Here is a 10060-nt window from a genome sequence, read left to right as displayed (position 1 = left end):
GCGTGCAAAGTCAAAGAGCTAGATCCCGTGGTCAAACGCTACAGGGTTAGGCGGGACGGGGGCCCTGGGGGTAGCAATGCCACCGGAGCATCGCACCGGGCCCTCATACATGCCGTACGGTATGGTGGAATGTCCGAAGAGGCGGCACGCGTCTCCGGTGTGTGGCCCCCCTCACGGACGGCGATGACACAGTAGTAGACGTTCTGCGGTAATGATGCGGCGTGAATATTATTAAATACTCGGAGCGCGATAAAATCATGAGTTTTTTACACGACGTGGGCACATGTGCTATAGGACTGATGGTAATTTTTCATAATTTTTGGTGATGGAGAAGTATCTGAACACTTCCCTCTCCGCGGATTGCTCTTCGCGTGTCTACGACTGTTGCCTGCGGCCTCCGGGGGCTAGCACATGCCGCCAAATCTTGCGTAGGCGGCCTCTCACAAGTCTGGAAGTGTTGTGACAGTTGCAAACGCCCGGCCCGCGTCTCCGGGGGGTGCCCCCCCTCACGGACGGCACCGCCGCCGGCACCTGGACGGGGGAAACGGACGCGTCGAGTCTACACGGATGGGGTCTTGCTGTGGCTTTGTCCCGGATGTTGCTCCAAAGTGTTACTATGGGCAGACCTAACACAACCGGGTGGAGAGTTCCACTAGTCAAAGCCCGCGCGTGCAAAGTCAAAGAGCTAGATCCCGTGGTCAAACGCTACAGGGTTAGGCAGGACGGGGGCCCTGGGGGGTAGCAATGCCACCGGAGCATCGCACCGGGCCCTCATACATGCCGTACGGTATGGTGGAATGTCCGAAGAGGCGGCACGTGTCTCCGGTGTGTGGCCCCCCTCACGGACGGCGATGACACAGTAGTAGACGTTCTGCCGTAGCGATGCGGCGTGAATATTATTAAATACTTGGAGCGCGATAAAATCATGAGTTTTTTACACGACGTGGGCACATGTGCTTTAGGACTAATGGTAATTTTACATAATTTTTGGTGATGGAGAAGTATCTGAACACTTCCCTCTCCGCGGATTGCTCTTCGCGTGTCTACGACTGTGGCCGACAGCCTCCGGGGGCTAGCACATGCTGCCAAATCTTGCGTAGGCGGCCTCTCACAAGTCTGGAAGTGTTGTGGCGGTTGCAAACGCCCGGCCCGCGTCTCCGGGGTGTGCCCCCCTCACGGACGGCGCCGCCGCCGGCACCTGGAGGGGGGAAACGGACGCGTCGGGTCTACACGGAAGGGTTCTTGCTGTGGCTTTGGCCCGGATGTTGCTCCGAAGTGTTCCTATGGGCTGACCTAACACAACCGGGTGGAGAGTTCCACTGGTCAAAGCCCGTCCGTGCAAAGTCAAAGGGCTAGATCCCGTGGTCAAACGCTACAGGGTTAGGCGGGACGCGGCCCTCGGGGGGTAGCATTGCCACCGGAGCTTCGCACCGGGCCCTCATACATGCCGTACGGTGTTGTGGCATGTCCGAAGAGGCGGCACGCGTCTCCGGGGTGTGGCCCCCCTCACGGACGGTGATGACACAGTAGTAGACGTTCTGCCGTAACGATGCGGCATGCATATTATTAAATACTCGGAGCGCGATAAAATCATGAGTTTTTTACACGATGTGGGCACATGTGCTTTAGGACTGATGGTAATTTTTCATAATTTTTGGTGATGGAGAAGTATCTGAACACTTCCCTCTCCACGGATTGCTCTTCGCGTGTCTACGACTGTGGCCGGCGGCCTCCGGGGGCTAGCACCTGCCACCAAATCATGCGTAGGTGGCCTCTCACAAGTCTGGAAGTGTTGTGGCGGTTGCAAACACCCGGCCCGCGTCTCCGGGGTGTGCCCCCCCTCACGGACGGCGCCGCCACCGGCACCTGGAGGGGGGAAACGGACGCGTCGGGTCTACACGGAGGGGGTCTTGCTGTGGCTTTGGACCGGATGTTGCTCCAAAGTGTTCCTATGGGCTGACGTAACACAACCAGGTGGGTAGTTCCACTGGTCAAAGCCCGTCCGTGCAAAGTCAAAGGGCTAGATCCCGTGGTCAAACGCTACAGGGTTAGGCGGGACGGGGGCCCTGCGGGGTAGCAATGCCACCGGGGCATCGCACCGGGCCCTCATACATGCCGTACGGTGTGGTGTCATGTCCAAAGAGGCGGCACGCGTCTCCGGGTTGTGGCCCCCCTCACGGACGGCGATGACACGGTAGTAGACATTTTGCGGTAACGATGCGGCGTGAATATTATTAAATACTCGAAGCGCGATAAAATCATGAGTTTTTTACACGACGTGGGCACATGTGCTATAGGACAGATGGTAATTTTTCGTAGTTTTTGGTGATGGACAAGTATTTGAACACTTCCCTCTCCGCGGATTGCTCTTCGCGTATCTACGACTGTGGCCTGCGGCCTCCGGGGGCTAGCACATGCCGCCAAATCTTGCGTAGGCGGCCTCTCACAAGTCTGGAAGTGTTGTGGCAGTTGCAAACGCCCGGCCCGCGTCTCCGGGGTGTGCCCCCCCTCACGGACGGCACCGCCGCCGGCACCTGGAGGGGGGAAACGGACGCATCGGGTCTACACGGATGGGGTCTTGCTGTGGCTTTGGCCCGGATGTTGCTCCAAAGTGTTCCTATGGGCTGACCTAATACAACCGGGTGGAGAGTTCCACTGGTCAAAGCACGCGCGTGCAAAGTCAAAGAGCTAGATCCCGTGGTCAAACGCTACAGGGTTAGGCGGGACGGGGCCCTGGGGGTAGCAATGCCACCGGAGCATCGCACCGGGCCCTCATACATGCCGTACGGTATGGTGGAATGTCCGAAGAGGCGGCACGCGTCTCCGGTGTGTGGCCCCCCTCACGGACGGCGATGACACAGTAGTAGACGTTCTGCGGTAACGATGCGGCGTGAATATTATTAAATACTCGGAGCGCGATAAAATCATGAGTTTTTTACACGACGTGGGCACATGTGCTATAGGACTGATGGTAATTTTTCATAATTTTTGGTGATGGAGAAGTATCTGAACACTTCCCTCTCCGCGGATTGCTCTTCGCGTGTGTACGACTGTGGCCGGCGGCCTCCGGGGGCTAGCACCTGCCACCAAATCTTGCGTAGGTGGCCTCTCACAAGTCTGGAAGTGTTGTGGCGGTTGCAAACACCCGGCCCGCCACTCCGGGGTGTGCCCCCCCCCTCACGGACGGCGCCGCCACCGGCACCTGGAGCGGGGAAACGGACGCGTCGGTTCTACATGGAGGGGGTCTTGCTGTTGCTTTGGCCCGGATGTTGCTCCAAAGTGTTCCTATGGGCTGACGTAACACAACCAGGTGGGGAGTTCCACTGGTCAAAGCCCGTCCGTGCAAAGTCAAAGGGCTAGATCCCGTGGTCAAACGCTACAGGGTTAGGCGGGACGGGGGCCCTGGGGGGTAGCAATGCCACCGGAGCATCGCACCGGGCCCTCATACATGCCGTACGGTGTGGTGTCATGTCCAAAGAGGCGGCACACGTCTCCGGGTTGTCGCCCCCCTCACGGACGGCGATGACACGGTAGTAGACGTTCTGCGGTAACGATGCGGCGTGAATATTATTAAATACTCGAAGCGCGATAAAATCATGAGTTTTTTACACGACGTGGGCACATGTGCTATAGGACTGATGGTAATTTTTCATAGTTTTTGGTGATGGAGAAGTATTTGAAGACTTCCCTCTCCGCGGATTGCTCTTCGCGTATCTACGACTGTGGCCTGCGGCCTCCGGGGCTAGCACATGCCGTCAAATCTTGCGTAGGCGGCCTCTCACAAGTCTGGAAGTGTTGTGGCAGTTGCAAACGCCCGGCCCGCGTCTCCGGGGTGTGCCTCCCCTCACGGACGGCACCGCCGCCGGCACCTGGACGGGGGAAACGGACGCATCGGGTCTACACGGATGGGGTCTTGCTGTGGCTTTGGCCCGGATGTTGCTCCAAAGTGTTCCTATGGGCTGACCTAACACAACCGGGTGGAGAGTTCCACTGGTCAAAGCCCGCGCGTGCAAAGTCAAAGAGCTAGATCCCGTGGTCAAACGCTACAGGGTTAGGCGGGACGGGGCCCTGGGGGTAGGAATGCCACCGGAGCATCGCACCGGGCCCTCATACATGTCGTACGGTATGGTGGAATGTCTGAAGAGGCGACACGCATCTCCGGTGTGTGGCCCCCCTCACGGACGGTGATGACACAGTAGTAGACGTTCTGCGGTAACGATGCGACGTGAATATTATTAAATACTCGGAGCCCGATAAAATCATGAGTTTTTTACACGACGTGGGCACATGTGCTATAGGATTGATGGTAATTTTTCATAATTTTTGGTGATGGAGAAGTATCTGAACACTTCCCTCTCCGCGGATTGCTCTTCGCGTGTCTACGACTGTGGCCGGCGGCCTCCGGGGGCTAGCACCTGCCGCCAAATCTTGCGTAGGCGGCCTCTCACAAGTCTGGAAGTGTTGTGGCGGTTGTAAACACCCGGCCCGCGTCTCCGGGGTGTGCCCCCCCCCTCACGGACGGCGCCGCCACCGGCACCTGGAGGGGGGAAACAGATGCGTCGGGTCTACACGGATGGGATCTTACTGTGCCTTTGGCCCGGATATTGGTCCAAAGTGTTCCTATGGGCTAACCTAACACAACCGGGTGGAGAGTTCTACTGGTGAAAGCCCGTCCGTGCAAAGTCAAAGAGCTAGATCCCGTGGTCAAACGCTACAGGGTTAGGCAGGACGGGGGCCCTGGGGGTAGCAATGCCACCGGAGCATCGCACCGGGCCCTCATACATGCCGTACGGTGTTGTGGCATGTCCGAAGAGGCGGCACGCGTGTCCGGGATGTGGCCCCCCTCACGGACGGCGATGACACAGTAGTAGACGTTCTGCGGTAACGATGCGACGTGAATATTATTAAATACTCGGAGCGCGATAAAATCATGAGTTTTTTACACGACGTGGGCAAATGTGCTATAGGACTGATGGTAATTTTTCATAGTTTTTGGTGATGGAGAAGTATCTGAACACTTCCCTCTCCGCGGATTGCTCTCCGCTTGTCTACGACTGTGGCCTGCGGCCTCCGGGGGCTAGCACATGCCGCCAAATCTTTCTTAGGCGGCCTCTCACATGTCTGGAAGTGTTGTGGCGGTTGCAAGTGCCCGGCCCGCGTCTTCGGTGTGTGCCCCCCTCACGGACGGCGCCGCCGCCGGCACCTGGAGGGGGGAAACGGACGCGTCGGGTCTACACGGAGGGGGTCTTGCTGTGGCTTTGGCCCGGATGTTGCTCCAAAGTGTTCCTATGGGGTGACCTAACACAACCGGGTGGAGAGTTCCACTGGTCAAAGCCCATCCGTGCAAAGTCAAAGGGCTAGATCCCGTGGTCAAACGCTACAGGGTTAGGCGGGACGGGGGCCCTGGGGGGTAGCAATGCCAACGGTGCATCGCACCGAGCCCTCATACATGCCGTACGGTGTGGTGGCATGTCCGAAGAGGCGGCACGCGTCTCCGGGGTGTGGCCCCCCTCACGGACGGCGATGACACAGTAGTAGACGTTCTGCGGTAACGATGCGGTGTGAATATTATTAAATACTCGGAGCGCGATAAAATCATGAGTTTTTTACACGACGTGGGCACATGTGCTATAGGACTGATGGTAATTTTTCATAGTTTTTGGTGATGGAGAAGTATCTGAACACTTCCCTCTCCGCGGATTGCTCTTCGCGTGTCTACGACCGTGGCCTGCGGCCTCCGGGGGCTAGCACATGCCGCCAAATCTTGCGTAGGCGGCCTCTCACAAGTCTGGAAGTGTTGTGGCGGTTGCAAACGCCTGGCCCGCGTCTTCGGTGTGTGCCCCCCTCACGGACGGCGCTACCCCCGGAACCTGGAGGGTGGAAACGGACGCGTCTGGTCTACACGGAGGGGGTCTTGCTGTGGCTTTGGCCCGGATGTTGCTCCAAAGTGTTCCTATGGGCTGACCTAACACAACCGGGTGGGGAGTTCCACTGGTCAAAGCCCGTCCGTGCAAAGTCAAAGGGCTAGATCCCGTGGTCAAACGCTGCAGGGTTAGGCGGGACGGGGGCCCTGGGGGATAGCAATGCCACCGGAGCATCGCACCGGGCCCTCAAACATGCCGTACGGTGTGGTGGCATGTCCAAAGAGGCGGCACGCGTCTCCGGGTTGTGGCCCCCCTCACGGACGGCGATGACACAGTAGTAGACATTTTGCGGTAACGATGCGGCGTGAATATTATTAAATACTCGGAGTGCGATAAAATCATGAGTTTTTTACACGACATGGGCACATGTGCTATAGGACTGATGGTAATTTTTCATAATTTTTGGTGATGGAGAAGTATCTGAACACTTCCCTCTCCGCGGATATCTCTTCGCGTGTCTACGACTGTGGCCTGCGGCCTCCGGGGGCTAGCACATGCCGCCAAATCTTGCGTAGGCGGCCTCTCACAAGTCTGGAAGTGTTGTGGCGGTTGCAAACGCCCGGCCCGCGTCTCCGGGGTGTGCCCCCCTCACGGACGGCGCCGCCGCCGGCACCTGGAGGGGGGAAACGGACGCGTCGGGTCTACACGGATGGGGTCTTGCTGTGGCTTTGTCCCGGATGTTGCTCCGAAGTGTTCCTATGGGCTGACCTAACACAACCGGGTGGAGAGTTCCACTGGTCAAAGCCCGTCCGTGCAAAGTCAAAGGGCTAGATCCCGTGGACAAACGCTATAGGGTTAGGCGGGAAGCGGCCCTCGGGGGGTAGCAATGCCACCGGAGCATCGCACCGGGCCCTCATACATGCCGTACGGTGTTGTGGCATGTCCGAAGAGGCGGCACGCGTGTCCGGGGTGTGGCCCCCTCACGGATGGCGATGACACAGTAGTAGACGTTCTGCCGTAGCGATGCGGCGTGAATATTATTAAATACTCGGAGCGCGATAAAATCATGAGTTTTTTACACGACGTGGGCACATGTGCTTTAGGACTAATGGTAATTTTACATAATTTTTGGTGATGGAGAAGTATCTGAACACTTCCCTCTCCGCGGATTGCTCTTCGCGTGTCTACGACTGTGGCCGGCAGCTTCCGGGGGCTAGCACATGCTGCCAAATCTTGCGTAGGCGGCCTCTCACAAGTCTGGAAGTGTTGTGGCGGTTGCAAACGCCCGGCCCGCGTCTCCGGGGTGTGCCCCCCTCACGGACGGCGCCGCCGCCGGTACCTGGAGGGGGGAAACGGATGCGTCGGGTCTACACGGATGGTGTCTTGCTGTGCCTTTGTCCCGGATGTTGCTCCAAAGTGTTACTATGGGCTGACCTAACACAACCGGGTGGAGAGTTCCACTGGTGAAAGCCCGCGCGTGCAAAGTCAAAGAGCTAGATCCCGTGGTCAAACGCTACAGGGTTAGGCAGGATGGGGGCCCTGGGGGGTAGCAATGCCACCGGAGCATCGCACCGGGCCCTCATACATGCCGTACGGTATGGTGGAATGTCCGAAGAGGCGGCACGCGTCTCCGGTGTGTGGCCCCCCTCACGGACGGCGATGACACAGTAGTAGACGTTCTGCCGTAGCGATGCGGCGTGAATATCATTACATACTCGGAGCGCGATAAATCATGATTTTTTACACGACGTGGGCACATGTGATTTAGGACTAATGGTAATTTTACATAATTTTTGGTGATGGAGAAGTATCTGAACACTTCCCTCTCCGCGGATTGCTCTTCGTGTGTCTACGACTGCGGCCGACAGCCTCCGGGGGCTAGCACATGCTGCCAAATCTTGCGTAGGCGGCCTCTCACAAGTCTGGAAGTGTTGTGGCGGTTGCAAACGCCCGGCCCGCGTCTCCGGGGTGTGCCCCCCTCACGGACGGCGCCGCCGCCGGCACCTGGAGGGGGGAAACGGACGCGTCGGGTCTACACGGATGGGGTCTTGCTGTGGCTTTGTCCCGGATGTTGCTCCGAAGTGTTCCTATGGGCTGACCTAACACAACCGGGTGGAGAGTTCCACTGGTCAAAGCCCGTCCGTGCAAAGTCAAAGGGCTAGATCCCGTGGACAAACGCTATAGGGTTAGGCGGGAAGCGGCCCTCGGGGGGTAGCAATGCCACCGGAGCATCGCACCGGGCCCTCATACATGCCGTACGGTGTTGTGGCATGTCCGAAGAGGCGGCACGCGTGTCCGGGGTGTGGCCCTCTCACGGATGGCGATGACACAGTAGTAGACGTTCTGCCGTAGCGATGCGGCGTGAATATTATTAAATACTCGGAGCGCGATAAAATCATGATTTTTTTACACGACGTGGGCACATGTGATTTAGGACTAATGGTAATTTTACATAATTTTTGGTGATGGAGAAGTATTTGAACACTTCCCTCTCCGCGGATTGCTCTTCGCGTGTCTACGACTGTGGCCGACAGCCTCCGGGGGCTAGCACATGCTGCCAAATCTTGCGTAGGCGGCCTCTCACAAGTTTGGAAGTGTTGTGGCGGTTGCAAACGCCCGGCCCGCGTCTTCGGGGTGTGCCCCCCTCACGCACAGCGCCGCCGCCGGCACCTGGAGGGGGGAAACGGATGCGTCGGGTCTACACGGATGGGGTCTTGCTGTGGCTTTGTCCCGTATGTTGCTCCGAAGTGTTCCTATGGGCTGACCTAACACAACCGGGTGGAGAGTTCCACTGGTCAAAGCCCGTCCGTGCAAAGTCAAAGGGCTAGATCCCGTGGACAAACGCTACAGGGTTAGGCGGGACGTGGCCCTCAGGGGGTAGCAATGCCACCGGAGCATCGCACCGGGCCCTCATACATGCCGTACGGTGTTGTGGCATGTCCGAAGAGGCGGCACGCGTGTCCGGGGTGTGGCCCCCCTCACGGACGGCGATGACACAGTAGTAGACGTTCTGCCGTAACGATGCGGCATGCATATTATTAAATACTCGGAGCGCGATAAAATCACGAGTTTTTTACACGTCATGGGCACATGTACTTTTGGACTAATGGTAATTTTACATAATTTTTGGTGATGGAGAAGTATCTGAACACTTCCCTCTCCGCGGATTGCTCTTCGCGTGTCTACGACTGTGGCCGACAGCCTCCGGGGGCTAGCACATGCTGCCAAATCTTGCGTAGGCGGCCTCTCACAAGTCTGGAAGTGTTGTGGCGGTTGCAAACGCCCGACCCTTGTCTCCGTGGTGTGCCCCCCTCACGGACGGCGCCACCGCCGGCACCTGGAGGGGGGAAACGGACGCGTCGGGTTTACACGGATGGGGTCTTCCTGTGGCTTTGGCCCGGATGTTGCTCCGAAGTGTTCCTATGGCTGACCTAACACAACCGGGTGGAGAGTTCCACTGGTCAAAGCCCGTCCGTGCAAAGTCAAAGGGCTAGATCCCGTGGTCAAACGCTACAGGGTTTGGCGGGACGCGGCCCTCGGGGGGTAGCAATGCCACCGGAGCATCGCACCGGGCCCTCATACATGCAGTACTGTGTGGTGGCATGTCCGAAGAGGCGGCACGCGTCTCCGGGGTGTGGCCCCCCTCACGGACGGCGATGACACAGTAGTAGACGTTCTGCGGTAACGATGCGGCGTGAATATTATTAAATACTCGAAGCGCGATATAATCATGAGTTTTTTACACGACGTGGGCACATGTGCTATAGGACTGATGGTATTTTTTCATAATTTTTGGTGATGGAGAAGTATCTGAACACTTCCCTCTCCGCAGATATCTCTTCCTGTGTCTACGACTGTGGCCTGCAGCCTCCGGGGGCTAGCACATGCCGCCAAATCTTGCGTAGGCGGCCTCTCACAAGTCTGGAAGTGTTGTGGCGGTTGCAAACACCCGGCCCGCGTCTCCGGGGTGTGTGCCCCCCTCACGGACGGCACCGCCGCCGGCACCTGGAGGGGGGAAACGGACGCGTCGGGTCTACACGGAGGGGGTCTTGCTGTGGCTTTGGCCCGGATGTTGCTCCAAAGTGTTCCTATGGGCTGACGTAACACAACCGGGCCGAGAGTTCCACTGGTCAAAGCCCGCGCGTGCAAAGTCAAAGGGCTAGATCCCGTGGTCAAACGCTACAGGGTTAGGTGGG

This window comes from Triticum aestivum, unplaced genomic scaffold, assembly GCF_018294505.1.
Source record: "Triticum aestivum cultivar Chinese Spring unplaced genomic scaffold, IWGSC CS RefSeq v2.1 scaffold115843, whole genome shotgun sequence".
In the NCBI taxonomy this organism is placed as follows: Eukaryota; Viridiplantae; Streptophyta; class Magnoliopsida; order Poales; family Poaceae; genus Triticum; species Triticum aestivum.
This window is presented reverse-complemented; position numbering follows the sequence as displayed.